The 14960-nt window shown below is 43.3% G+C and overlaps 1 long non-coding RNA gene across 1 annotated transcript in view; it reads right to left on the bottom strand.

Annotated features, from left to right (window-relative positions):
• Window positions 1-3481: 3481 nt before the first annotated feature.
• LOC104690281 overlaps window positions 3482-14960 on the bottom strand; it is a 44759-nt gene continuing 33280 nt past the window's right edge. Inside the window, exon 4 of the long non-coding RNA XR_005603254.1 lies at window positions 3482-13316. This is a non-coding gene — a long non-coding RNA (uncharacterized LOC104690281). The remainder of the gene's footprint in view (window positions 13317-14960) is intronic.

Raw genomic sequence — 14960 nt, 5'->3', positions numbered from 1 at the left:
GGGACTCACAAGGATCATCAAGTCCAGCTTTTAGGTGAATTGCCCATGCAGGGATTGAAACCACAACCTTGGCATTTTTAGCACCAAGCTCAAACCAACTGAGCTTATTGTAGGGTTTCAAGTGCCTCATGTCACGGTGCCGTGACACTGAAAAAGGCAAAACGTTCTGCAAGGGTCCACAAATCACAGAGGACATATCCTGTGTCTGGCTGCAGCTTCTCATACTCAGCATATTGCACTCCTTGTGCATTACTGGCCTGTGCCAGGTCCCAAGATGTGTGGTTGGTTGTTTCTTAAAAAGTTTGGGTTAAGAAGGGACAACCAGGCTTCCTGTTGTTTACTTTTAGTAGCATTGAAATACCCAATTTGCTCCAACCGATGATCAGGGTTTGCTTAGACCACAACCTTCAAGCAAGCCTGGTGCTGAGATTTGTATTTAGCATCTCTTTCTGTTGAAAAAGTGATGAAAAAGGGTTTTTTTGTTCTGCTCAGATGCTTTCTCCAAGCACATCACTGCATGAAGATATGCTGGGTGACCTCCCTGCCCAACAAATACAGCTCTGGTCAGAGGGGCTAAGGCTCTGGGAAGGAAATACTGGGGGCATCAGGAAGATGTCAGTTATTCCTCTCCACCCTCTGCATTTCCAAGCGTGGCTTATCCGGGATATCACTCTGCCCCTGTCTCAGGAGCTGCTTTTTGGGAATCACCATCACACTGTGAGAGCTCTGCCAAGGAGCAGCCCTAGGGAGCCAGAGAGAGGAAATGTGTGCTCAGAACTCAGCCAAATGCTTTTTGGGGAAAACCATGGGAAAACCCCCTGAACTGGGTTGTGATTTTCCATGTAAATGTCACGGTGGTATCTCCAGACATGAACAGTCTCTTGTAAGGATCCATTCAGCAGGGTCTTTACACTGTTCGGTTTTTATAGCTCTGAGCAGGGAACTTGTTAAGGAAAGTTTTGTTTAATTTTCCATTTTGTTCATTTTTTCCATGCCTCATGTTAGGCCTTTGCCATGTCAGTGTTGGCCTTAGTAAAGCAAAATGCTGGTTCAAAGGTGAAGAAACTGAAAATTAAATCCTTAGGCTAAGATCCAGCTAATATATAATATCTCTATATTACATATATAGATATATTACACATATGCATGTACATATATATATTAAAAAGTTGCCCAGTTTGATGTAGTTGACCAAAGTCATGACAAGGAGAGAGCTGGCAATTCTGGGTGATCTGGGGATAGGGATTAGCCGTGATGTGGTGCTAATACAAAATTAGTTATGCATCCATCTGATTCTTAGCTACTTCAAACAACAACTGTACCGGTGTCTCAGCATCCTCACAATAATTTCTTCCTAAATTCTAGTCTAAACATCCCCCCATGTCAGACAGTTTGAAGCCATTCCCCCTTGTCCTGTTACTACAAGTCCTTGTCAAAAGTCCCTCTCCAACTCTCTTGTAGCCCCTTTAGGCACTGGAAGGTGCTCTAAGGTCTCCTCGGAGTCTTCTCCATGTTAAGCAAGCCCACCTCCCTCAGCCTGTCTCCAGAGCAGAGGTGCTCCAGCCCTCCGAGCATCTTTGTGGCCCTCCAGCACCCTTCAGCAGACCAAAGAGTTAACTATCATGATAACACCATTTTTAGAGGACATTTAAGGTCTTAAAGTCATATTTCCCACCATCACTATTTCTATTTCTTTGCCACAAGACAGTATACTTTTGTAAAGCAGGGTTTCCCCAGAATTGGGTACACCCATGGACTGAACCTTCACAGGCAAAACCAGCCATGCTGTGTGTGCACAAATTTCCCTGTCTGTCTCAAACAGTTCACTGCCTGGGATACCAGGGAAGGGTGAAAGATGGAAATGGAACTTGAATTTTCTCTCTCCAAATAGCCCTCCTGTACTGCTGGTGCAGAGACCTGGCAGGTCTGGGAACTGTAGGATGTCTTCTCCTAGTTAAGTTCTTCCAGTACCATGCTGAGCCTTCCTTGGATCTTCTGTTCCCAGAAGACACCAGCTCAGTTCTGTGTTTCTCAACATCTGATAACATCATGACTGGTTGGACTTGTTAGAATACAGACAATTCTTATGCCAAAAAAAAAAAGATATCTGAGTCACTCTGACTTTCTCCTGAATGAATCCTAATAGACATGTCAGGGAAAAGAAGTGAGAATGAGGATGACATAAACTGGATTAGTAAGAAGAGCTAATGTTGGAGTTTTGCCCCATGATCTCTGAGTCCCTCCCTGAGATCTCATTTCCCTTCCTCCAATTATGCAATCCCAGGAAAGGAGGGTTGTCATGCACCAAACTGTTGGGAAAAGCCACAAAGCCAGATCAGTGCCTTGCATTGCCCAACTCTGATCTTCTCCCCAGCATGAGAGTACTCCTGCGAGGGAGGGAGCCTTCCCTTGCGGCTGTGCAAGGGATTGCTCATGCTCTCTCTCCTTTGTGGTTGAGGTGGAAGAGATGGCTTAGGAAGCTGTCCAAGCTGGATTGCATTTGGTGTGATTTCTCAGAAGGAAGAACCCACAGCAGCAGCCAGCAGGCTTCCTTGTGGAAGAGTTCAGTTATTGCAAGAAGTTTACACAAAATGTTGTCAATAGCAGCAAGCAACTGTCACCAGTTCCCAGTGGGAAAATATGAATCAGGCAGGTCCACCTGTCTGCTCTGTTGTTTCCCATCCTTGTGGGAGTCCTGTAGTAACTCAGAATTAGAAGTAAAGATATTTTTTTTAACTCCTGTAACAAGCAAGACTTAAACAAACACTTGCAGCTGTGGTTTTTACTTCATTCAGAGGAGTGTGGCAATCTTGGATACACATTACACTCTAGTGTGTACAGCCTTGGTCAAAATTACAGGGTTTTCTGTAGGTCCATCCTCCCCCTTTGTCACTGGACATGTCCTGTGGATGTGAGCCCCCTCACCAGTAATTGCTTGGTCTGTATTGACCAATGGACTGGTGTGGAAAACTGTCACCTCTTTGCTCACAATGTTGGTTATATCTGGATCGACTGAGAGCCAGTAGGAAAAATACGCATATTTGGGAAAAGAGGCAGAAGCCAGCTCCTCTTGGTGGAGGCAAGGGTCAAGGTTCCTCTTACCCATTCGTCCTGCGTGGCCACATGAATTTTGCTCCCCTTAGTGTCTGGTGACTCAGCTTGACCAAGAGATACAGAAGAGACCCTCTGCCTCACTGTTTATCCTCTGTCCCTGCTGTCCCCTCACCCCAACTGCTCCATAGCCTGGTGGATTTGACACTGTTTTGGCTAGTGGGGTCTATGGATTTCAGCTCCCTTGAGCTGAGGAGACCTTCTTTTATGCATTTTTATTAAAATGCAACATCAGAAAGGCAGGCCAGCCCTCTCCTCGAACACTTTTAGGCATGGGGCAGTCACATCTTCTCTGGGCAGCCTGTGCCAGTTCCTCACCATAGTAAAGAATTTCTATTCTAAACCAACTCTCAGTTTAAAACCATTCCCTCTTGTCCTGTCACTACATGCCCTTGTACTAGATTTGTCTCTCCATGGACAGTGGAGGAGGCTTGGGCACTTACAATAGTTTTATTCCCACACTGGGGCCAAGCATCTTCTTTGCAGGTATTGTGGAGCCTAAATAGCCCACCCAAGGGAAGTGTGGGCTTTTGTCCATCTGCTTGTATTAGCTGCTCCTGGAAGTGGGTGGTTGTTTCCTAGCAAGCTGCTCACTGGAATTTTTGTTTCTTTTTTATAAATGTTGAGACTCTTATTGCAGATATTTACTTTACTTTGACATGAAGTCAATATTTAGCTCTTCAATTAATAAATATTTTGGTTTGCTTGGTTCAAATCAATGTATCCTGAGATTTTTCTGCTATGATCCATGGTTAAGCTCTGGGGCCAACAAATGGAAAAACCCTTTTATGCTTTCAAGACCTGTTTTTGCAATGGTATTGGTAGATTAAATTCATTCTGTTGGTGAAAGGTCACCTCCTCAGCTATGTCGAATGCTACCTGAAGTCGTGAAAGTTCCTAAGGTCACACAAAGAAGGAAGGAAAGAAAAATATTTGGTTTTCTTCCCAGTTTTTTGGAACTGTTTCAATTTGGTATCAAGAAATCAACCTGTAACTGTAAATTGAAAGGGTGTTTGCATCTTTCTAACACCGTGTTGGGATTTTCACTTAGTTCCTTATCTTTAGTTCCTAAATACTTAGAGGTTTCTTTGTCTCTATTTCCCATATCAAATGGATAGAAGCAGAATCCCTTTGAGAAGGTGGAAATCTCTGAAGTCAAAGCCAGACTGTCTGGCCCATATTTAATCCATCAATCCATACCAAAAGAGTCTGAGTGGTGCATTCAGGGAATGTGCACCCTACTTGATGCTGCAAGATGCTTTGGACATCTCATCCCCAAAAATGTTATTGCAGCATGAGTTGAGGTCCTTTATCCAAAAAAACCAGAAACTTGAAAATTCTCTAGCATTCTGGTCTGGAAAATAAGGCTAACGTACATTGGCAAGGTGAGAACCAAGGGGGATTAAGGCAAGAGCTGTGTACCATGCATACAGACTACAGAGACAGATCTTAAGATCCAAATTTGAAGAAAAATTTAGGGTGGAAGAGACCTTTGGAGTTCTTTGCTCCAAGACTCCAACATCCAGATTTCATCCCAGAAAGCTCTAAAACTCACATAATATTTTGAATTTGTTAAATCTCCATTGACTTCACATCTACAGAGGATCATGTGTTTCACTAAACACCTGTGGCCCTTGTTAAATGTGGGGGTACAAGTCGGTTGCTGAAACAAGCCCTGCAGCAACATGAATTGTGGGGAAAAAGGAAACAATAGACAAGATTTAGATTATTTTATTTTTTAAATGCTGTTGTTGGAGAAAGCTGTTGACATACTTTTGTCACTCCATAAGCAATGCAACCTGATTTCCTAGTCCCATGAACATTTGCATCCTGCAGTTCTCCCCTGTTCCCTACAGTTTTGGTCAGGAAAGGGCAACCTACAGCTGTGCTGGTAGGGCCCTGAGTACTGGCTGGTGGACCAGTAGGTATTTCCTGGCTGATTCGTTGGCTGCTGCCTTGCAGGATGAATAAGAAATTGCCTTTCCATTAAGGGACCCATTAAGATAGATTAATTTGCATTTAATTCTCCTTTAATTTGCCTTGAATTCTCCTTTTCCCTGGTTGATGATATTAATGAAACTTGTAGGAGCTTCCTACCCTCAGAGAGTGGCAAAGACCATTTTCTGAAAGTGGGATGATAATGGCCAACATGCTTAAAAATGTTGATGTTTAAATGCTAGGCAAAAGACCACATAGGCATCATTTTGTTCACAAACCAGGCTAAATGACCAAAATAACCCCAGTCCCAATAAAAGGCAACATTTTTTCTATTCTTCTACTTTTCTCTAGTCTCAGCTAAAATGATTATGAAATTTTTCTCTTTTACTTTGAAAGGAAAAATTCACCTGTGCACTGAAGCCTTCGAAGCAAGTTTTTAGCCCAAAGCACAAAATCATTACTCAATGAAGTTAGCCTTTGAACAGCCAAATTTCAAAAGAAAATATTGATTTGGCACGCTTCAGCTTGTCAATTGAGAAGATTAATCCCTATAGAGTGGGAAATAAAGACAACAGGAGGCCAGATACTGTGAAAATCTTTCATCTGGTGGAATTGCCTGCTGAGGGAAGCAAGGGACGCCCTTGTCACTGATACTTTTAAAGTTAGATTAGGACAAGAATGCAAACACCTACTGTCTAATATCTAGATCCTGCTTCTTGTAATCTTAATGAAAATACTCTGGCTAGAGAGGGCACAGCACAGTCTTCCCCCTTATCTGTCCGCTAATCACTCTTCCCCTCCCTTGAAGCTACCTGTAATGTCCATTGCCATGGTAACCGAGCACAGTATGTATCTCAGACAAGATGACATATGCATCTTTTCCTGCTTTAATAGATAGTCTGTTTATGCTGCAGCCTCCTCTCATTGCCCAGTTCCCCAAAGGACGTACATATGCTGACTTCATGAGCCGGCATCTCCATGTGGGAAGAAGCTGCTGTGGGAAGCTGTCATTCAAACCTCAGACCTTAAATCTGTGATGTGTTCCTCTGAGGTTTAATTACAGGTACTTTTAACTGTGTGGCAAGGAAATGCTTTTAAAGAAACAACGTTCATTGAGCCTAAAGTGTAATTACCCAATAGCTAATTTTCCCAGAGAAATGGGAGTTATTGCATTCTAGGCTTTGCCAGGCAGGTCAATCATTAAAGTTTAACAAATGAAGCCAATATTTCATCTCAGCAAGTTTGTCCCAGTGAACATTGATCCATTGGCTATTTGTTCATGTTCCAAAATGTATGCTCAACAATACCAGAACCCTTGTGAACCCAAGGATGGGGTCATAATGAAACAAGCAGAGAGCTGTCAGCAATGCTTAGAAGATTTACGTCATCCTTAAACTGAACAAGGATGGCTTTAGACTGGATATTGGTTGTGTAAGGAATTCGTTACTGTGGGGATGGTGAGGCACTGACACAGGCTGCCCAGAGAAGATGTGGATGTCCCATCGCCTGAAAGCGTTTGAGTCCAAGGTGCAGGGGGATTAGAGCAACCTGGTGTAGTGGAAGGTGTCCCCACCTGGCAGAGGGGGTTGGAATGAGATGATCTTAAAGGTGCCTTTCAACCCAAACAATTCTATGGTTTTTCTGGTGTTACGAAGAGCGAGCTCCAGAGAAAGCCCAAGATTTAATGGTAAAGCCAGAAGCTGGTCTTCCTCACAGAAGGATGTGTGGGGTGGCATTAGCTGCTACCAGAGCCTGACCCCAGCATTGCGGTCCCTCATCAACAAGTAGACTTTATTTCTGCTGCAAGAGATAAGAGCAGCAGAAGTCTCCATTGAAATGATAGATGGATTAATAAGGGATGGTGTCTTCCGTGAAGAGCAGGAACAGGCGCACACATCTTTGGATGGGAAGAGGATGCAGAGAGGGAAAGGGACTTGCTGAAGCTCCTGACATCATCCTGACTTAACACCAACCTTGGCAAGGGTGACCTGAGGAAGTCCAGCAATGAGAAGCTGGTTTCACAGTGCAGCAAACAATGATCCTCTTGTTTTCCCTCCTGAGCACTGAGCTCGGTGTGTTGCCTTCCTTTTATTCATCCATTCCCCATCAAGAAGTAAACATGTAGGTCAAAGGTGTGAGTCTTGCTTGACTTTTCTTGCCAAACAGAAGCTGAATGAAGATACAGTTGCTCTGCCTAAATGTATGGGGATGTAAACACTGGGAATGGAAAGCTGAAAGCTGCCTCTGTAGCACAAGACATAGTTACACACAGCTGGGTATGATGGGGCAGAAGTGTTTTATAGCTGGAAATGTGATGTTTTCTGTCTCAAATTGTGGGATTAAGCTAGCAAGGCATAGGCCATATAATGGCCCAGAAGTCTTGCTGATTTTTTGAGGATTATTGTATTTAATATCTGTGGGCAAAACCCTACCTATTTGGTCAGTTTCATCTCTGTCCTTCACTTCCTTTTACTCTTTCTCTGCCCTCCTGCCTGCAGCAAAGCTCCCCAGGAGATCACTTTCCACCCAAATCTCAAATCCCAAATTCCAAACCCTGAGCCCCCTGGTTTCCTCTGAAGCATACTGATGACTCAGAGAGTGCCAGGGAGCTGCAGAGCAGAGAGTGGACTCCACGGGAGAGAAAAGCTACATTTCCCTTCTGGGAGTAGTGGAAGTGTCTGAGTTATCCCAAGATAAAAGCCGAGGAATATAAGGCAGCTCTGTTTTACTGGGAGGCACATTTCCAGGAAGCAGCACTGTAAATGACGTAAAAACACCTGAAGTGCCACTTTGCTGCGCTGGTGGGGCTTGTGATTATTATTCCTGCTAAAATAAAACCACATTTGTCTGTGCCAGCTGTGATGAGGCTGTATTGCCAACAAAGCTGGGTCTCTTGACAGATTATCTTTTCCCCTGAATAATGCAATGATTTTCTGCTGGATCTGCCTATAACATTTTCCCACTGAGTGTTTTGGTGAGGCTACTGGACTCTATTGTCTAAATTATTAATGTTTTTAGGGATTATTTGGATGAAAGAGTGGTTAGCTGAGACTAGGGTTTCTTAAAGCTGTTGCAATTTTCTCCTTGGTCCTTTTCTTCTCTTGACCTGAGTCCTCTCCCTTTTCTTCTTTATTAATCTTAAAATGGCTCTGCTCTGCATCTGCTTTTGCCCAAAGACATCCATGGTTCCTTCTGTTTGATACTCACTCCTCTGAGGGCAGGTGACCCAGTTGCCCAGGGCAATGCTGTGGGTATCTCAGACTGATGCATCTCCATGAAGATGCCTTAGTCTCTGAGGCTGTGATTTTCTACACAGGAGCATTACCAAAGGAATATGTCTTTAAAAACCTCTTCTGGAGGAAGACCTCAGGTATGCATGTGCTGCCTGAGAAATACAAATTAATCTTTTAGTTCTTCTCCTGCATTTTTGTCTCTCCAATTGCTGTCTTTACTCCTGCATGATTATTGCAAGTTTGTGTAATTGCTTGGTGTCATTTGCATAAGATGAGGATCTTAATGATAAGACCTGTGTCCATGAGATTCATCTCAGTTTGGATTGTTACTGCACAATATGGGAAGATGAGGAAACATTAGCAGCCTTCTGACTTGAGGCCATTACTTAATTTCCTCCTTACTGCTCTGCAGAGCAACTGTAGTTACAATGTTTTTAGCTGGAAAATGTCTAATTTTCTTACTTTCCATGGTGCGTCTCTCAAAATACAGATCCTCAAAAGCACCTTTAATCACCATCCTTACTCTTTTTGTACTCATAGTCAGAGCACGGATATTTAATCTAATCCCTTCCCACACTTCAGCATTTTTCACCACTTGCTTCCTATGCAATTTGCTTTAACCATTCATCAATTACTTCCATTGGGATTTTCCCCACTGCCTTTTAATGTATGTCTTTGTAGTTTTGCTGGTGGCAGTAACGTGCATTAGTTTTGAACCTTCCTCTTTTCCTTAGTTGTGGGGTGATCTTTAACAGTTCTGTGGCTGCATATGTGGCTAAAAGATGGAAGGGCTACTGCAGAGGCCTTTCTGTTTCATCATCTCAGAACTGATGGCTTATTTTTTCTTACAAGCCAAACTCTTGATCTTGGTCTGGAGCGATTGTATCCAGGTAGATCATAGAATCCTTCAGTTGGAAAAGATCTCTAAGGTGATTGAGGCCAACTTAACCCGACACTGCCAAGCCCACCACTAAACCATGTCCCTAAAAGCCACATCTACACACCTTTTAAATCCCTGCAGGGATGGTGATGAGAGTGTTCAGCCAATTGCTCTTTCCATGGCTCCCCCTTCTCTCTTACATTTGCTCCCAGGCCACCAGGACTCCTCTTCGTGCTCTTAGCACAGGCACAGTGTTATTCCCATTGAGCACAATCTTCTTCCATCTCAATTTCACACCTTGTTTTCCTGGTGCTTCTCTATACCCTAAAGAGGTTTACTTGCCTTTGGAAATTTTCCTCTGCTTTGTTTTGTGTTTTTGTTTCCACTCTCCCATAATCCTTGGCTCTGTTTGCATTTTCCTTCTAATGCTTTTGTTTTGATGTTTGTCCAGCTCCTCCTTGTTTGCTTAGGCCTCCCAATAAGGTCCCTACTGTGTTCTCTATTGCTTCCTTAAATATTTCCCATCTGGTCTCTACTGAGGTTTCTTTATCATTCCACACTAATGGCCTGAAATGCTCTCCAAGCATTACCTCCTCTGTCTCTCTCAAAGCCGTGCCTTTTAACTTTGCAGGATCAAATTTAACTCCAGTGTCACCCATCTTTCCCTTGGGCTTTAATGCATTCGTCATCTTCTCAATAAGTAATTCATGATCGCTGCTGCCCTTCAGCATAGCTATAGACTTTCACATCCAGCAGTGACTCTGTTGTGTCTTTTCCAGATAATCATGTGGTCCATCTGTTTTAGTGTGTAACCAGCTTGTGACCCTGTGCAAATCCATGAGGGACCCAAATGCCACCAGTGATCAGACTATGCACCCCACATCAACTGCTTCAACTTCTCACCAGTCCAACTCCTCCCATATGGCCCAGCATGTTCTTCTGCTTATTTCTGTTTTCCTCCTCTATGTTTCCACCTTTCACCTTCACAACTTCTTGATAAGCTGAGGTCTCGTTTCAGACACCATATTGATAAAATTTATATTTTCCCTTCCCTGCAACTTGTTTTGGTGCATAACAGCAAATCACAGGCAGGCAGAGATCACTGCAGGCTGCAGGCTGCAGTAAATATTGATGTGATGATCCTCTCAGGCATGAGTTTCCTGTTGTTCACAGAAATCCTTACTTTTTTTTGCACACAGAGGTAATATTACTCATCTAAGTAAAACAAACAAGCATACAAACAAGCAAAAAACCCCAGAAATAAGTATGAGATCCAAATTACCTGTGTTTCCAGGGTGTCTGGTTTGGCAGCTGTGGATGTGTAGCTTAGCTGGGGTGCTCACTGGTCTGGGGTGAGAGGGAGGTCCAGGTGCCCATCTCAAAAGCCATGTGGTGTCTTCAGCCATTCTCCAACTTCCATGACTGTTTCCATGTGTTTGGGTCATCAGTCAGATTGAATTGCAAAACTCTTCCTGCAACAACTTATTGATATAATACCTAGTTATGCCTCTCTGGTATATGTGAAAGCCTCAAGATCCTTTGCAGGACTTGTTGGCATGGGTATCAGTGCCACCTTCATATCTTGCCCTCAACAAATAAAGTTTAGATTGTTTTGACTTAAAAATCTGACTTTTCCTCTACCTACATAGACTGCTCATATATGTTGAAGTGCATTTCTTTAGTAGAAGATACAGCTGTTTTGATTTGATTTGTTTTGTTTTGTTTGTTGGGTTTTTTTTGCTTAAACAAATTTTTTACATTTTATTTAGTAATATTTGATGTGACATTTTTGGGTCACTGCCATCCATCACCTAAATATGGAGATGCCAAGCGTCTGTATCCCAGCACAGGAGCAACCTGTCTTTCTCTAATTTTTAAGATATGTGGCAAAATGTTTATTAGAATATCCTGAGGTAGAAAACACACTGAACAAAAAGGCTATAAAATGATTGGACTGAGTTTGAAATTAAGGTACCTACATTTAGGTGTCTGCATTAGGTGTTTGCATGTGAGATGTGTATCTGAGCTCCCGAAGGAGGGAACAGAAATGCAGTTGCTGTCCAAGTACAACCATCCAGTGCTATGTGAGGTGCTGGCTGGGCTTTCCTGCTGTCCTACAGCTGCCACTCTCTCAGGGCAGGAGTGAACAGGTCTTGTATCATGTCACCTGGCGCCATAGGGATGTGTCAGACACCCGATACCACCTCAAAAGGCTCTATTGTTGTTTTCATTTGCACTAGCTCAGCCTCTAAGCAAAACCATCAAGGCAGTCCAGATCCAGCTAACCAAACAAAGGTGCTGGGTTTTAGAGGCAACTGAATCCCTTTGTAACCCTATCAACTGTGTGGACCAAATCTTGTCAGGTTGTGGTGCATCCTCACGTGCCCACAGAAACATTTATGTGCCTCACCAAGGAGCAACAGGGAGCTCAGCTGTCTCAAAGAATGATGTCATCAGCTTAAATTAACCTTCTTCTGTTACCATCCCAAGACATCAAGGGTTTTGATTAACAATGGACACTCAATAAAATTTCTGAGTAGCTTATTGTAGAATTCTCCCAGAACCAGCCAAACCCAAATCACCATTGCATTTCTCCTAGTTTTAAATTTAAACCACTGCAAAACCGTATGAGATGTGGCCAGAATGGTGGTCTTCGGTACTCCTTTTGTGAGGTGCAAATGAATAAGTCCAGGGCACTTCCCACATCCCTGGAAATGTTCAAGTCCAGGCTGGACTTGAGCAACCTGTGCTAGTGAAAGGTGTCCCTGCCCATGGTAGGGGGGTTGGAACTAGATGGTCTTCAAGGTCCCTTCCAACTCAAACTGTTCTATGATTCTATGAATTCCCAAAGAGTTTCACTGGGAATTTCCTACTACCCCCAACTGGTATCCCCCCAGACAGATACACCTTCAGATCCCAGACTCTAGGGTTCAATGTGCACAGCAAACCACAAAGACCAGAGATCCCTGATGGCATTTCTGAGCAATGGAAGCACACCTGAAAACACTGTATGGAGGAAAGAGTTGAAATGTGACAAGCAGAGCATCGTTGTCCATCTTTTATCACATTCAGCGTAGAAAAATCAATGTACAGCTGGTGTTTCTCAGGAGAAATACATCAAAAGCGAGTGATGCAAATGTAGATCAGCTGTGATCTTTCTGCGATTAGAGTTAGTTCTCTTTTGTGAACTGTTAATGCCAATGTACACATTGATTACAAATCACCTTCCCTCCTTAACAGCTAAAATATTCCTGCCCTAGGACTAATCAGGGCCGAAGTAGGACAATGAAGGACAAAACCATCTGCAGCTGGTATTTTTTTCTTAAACTACCACAGCCAAAGTTTCAATGGTTCAGAGATCCCAGAGCTGAAAGGAACTACCTGAAAGGAACTACCTGAAGGAACTACCTGCTGCATCATTAAAGCAACAAAACTTCGCTCATTATGAAGTTCACGATCATGGACTGACTACAGCAGAGCATTTTTCTCAGGCACTTCCACTCTTGACTCACAGCCTCTAACAGGAACAGTCAATACCTAAATAGAAATACACTTAGTTATGAGAGAAACTGATAGACAGTTCTCAAAAATATGTTGCTTGGAGTCTCCATTTATGAAAATCAATTACATTTATCAAATTGCCAAAGCTACTCTGCAGGACATAACGATCAGTAAAACCATGGTCAGACCTGGGAGATGCCAACATATTACTTCCTCTTTTGGTGATTTTCTTGATTGTTCTTTTCTGCTTATAACTTTGAGTGGCTTGTGCTTCTGAGCCTCGTCCTGCAAAGCCAAGACGCAGATGCTTTTCTTGGCTTGCACTGAAAGATGGTACAGACCAAGCCATGGTTTGCTTAGACTAGCTCTTCCCCAGGCCAAGTCTTCTCTGACAAAACCATGTTTTTCTTCTAGATGGATTTACATCTTGTGTCAGTGTTTTAAACAGACACTTCTATTTTCCTGAGCTGCAGTCCACAGATGCTAAAACTGAGCCATCCCAACAGATGCAGGAGAGAGCTGAAGGTCCTGATGGCATCCTCCTGACCATTTGGACTGCCATATTCAAAGCACTACTTGATGCTGATGTGTGATGTCTGTGATGGTGAGTACCACGGGAAGTGACTTCAGTGACATTTTTCTCCTCCTTTCTCCTTCAAAAAAAAAAAGGGATAAAGCTTAGCACCATAAAGAGAGAGTTTCAAAGAGGCTTGTGGTCATCTGGGTCCATGTTTCCTAGTAAAACAGATGTTGAAATACAAATTTCAATGCTTGGAAAATTCCAGCTTTTTGCAGAGATGCAAAGCAATTGGTCTGAAGCCCAAGAATTTCTTTCTCTGGGATTTGAGCATTTAACTCTCCTCTCTCCATCTCAGAGCCCCTAGGACTGGTCCAAATTTTTAATTTTCTAGAATTTTTGTATCAAACCATGTGGACAAGCTTTATGCAAATTCAGCATATTCCAGCTTGGGATTTCACTAATAGTTAGAATACTAAAATTAACTGTATCCTGGGCAGCATCAAAAGAAGTGTGGCCATCAGGTTGAGGGAGATGATTTTCCCCCTCTACTCTTCTCTGGAGTAATGTATCCAGCTGTAGGTCCGCCAATATAAGAAGGACATGGACCTGCTGGTGCAAGTCCAGCAGATGCCATGAAGATGTTCAGAGAGCTGGAGCATCTCCCCCAGGGAGTCAGCCTGAGAAAGTTGGAGTTGTTTAGCCTGGAGAAGAGATGGCTGTGGGGAGACCTTAGAGGCCCTTCCGGTACCTAAAGGCACTACAAGAGAGCTGGAGAGAGACTTTTGATAAGGGGGACCTCTAACCTCATGGAGTGCAGGTTTAGATTAGATATCAGAAAAAAATTCTTCCCTGTGAGAGTGGTGAGGCACTGGCACCGGTTTCTCAGAGAAGCTGTGGATGCCCCATCTCTGGAAGCATTTAAGGCCAGCTTGGACGAAGCTCTGGTCTAGTGGAAGGTCTTCCAGTTGGGAACTGGATAATCTTTAAGGTCACTTCCAACCCAAACAGTTCTGTGATTCAATGAAATAACTGTGAAGGCATGTAATGGAGGAGGTCTCCCCATGTTATGCTGTTCCCAGTACATCACCCCTCTGTCTATGTGGTGCCACCACCAGTGCAGCATGAAGAGGGGCTCCAGGTGGTGTAATATGAGAGTAGAAGCCTATGGCACAAAGAGACTGAGAGACCAGAACATGATTTTTTTAAAAATTTATTGCAGCCAAGATTTTTGATCTGTGCAAACTGCAGCCTCTGCTATAATTCCCTCCAGCCTTAGGGGTAGAGGTGGAATGAGGGAGTACAGTTTTAGAAACAGGGTATCATCTTTCTTGTAGTCACAGATTTTAACACTGAAGAGACATTAAATAGCACCTTTATTGTCTTCCCCAAGGCCCAGAGGTCCCATGCTCTGAGGGGAGCTTGTTACCAGCACCTAGGATCCTGTTGCATTCCTGAATAAGTAGACATGGCAATTAAATAAGTATAAAATCTCAGCAGCAACTGAACAACAACTGTCTTCATCTCTCAACCTCCCCCCAAATGCTTATACAATTGAAAATGAAATTGCACCTCTGGGCTGAGCTGCAGCCATTCTCCTCAGAGGCCCCTTCAATCCAATTGGCAAAGAATGGGGTCTGGCAAGGCTTACTCAGCTCATGTTTGCAAAAAACTTTGGAAATGAAAACTGCTGCGCAGCACTGAGTCATGCAGTTGCGACTTTGAAAAAGTGAAGTGTATGGAGCTTAGGAATACATCTGGATGCCTTGTGGAGAGCAGC

The sequence above is a fragment of the Corvus cornix genome, chromosome 1 (genome assembly GCF_000738735.6).
Source record: "Corvus cornix cornix isolate S_Up_H32 chromosome 1, ASM73873v5, whole genome shotgun sequence".
NCBI classification, from domain to species: Eukaryota; Metazoa; Chordata; class Aves; order Passeriformes; family Corvidae; genus Corvus; species Corvus cornix.
The sequence above is the reverse complement of the archived record's forward strand: the minus strand, read 5'-3'. Positions and strand labels throughout refer to the sequence as shown.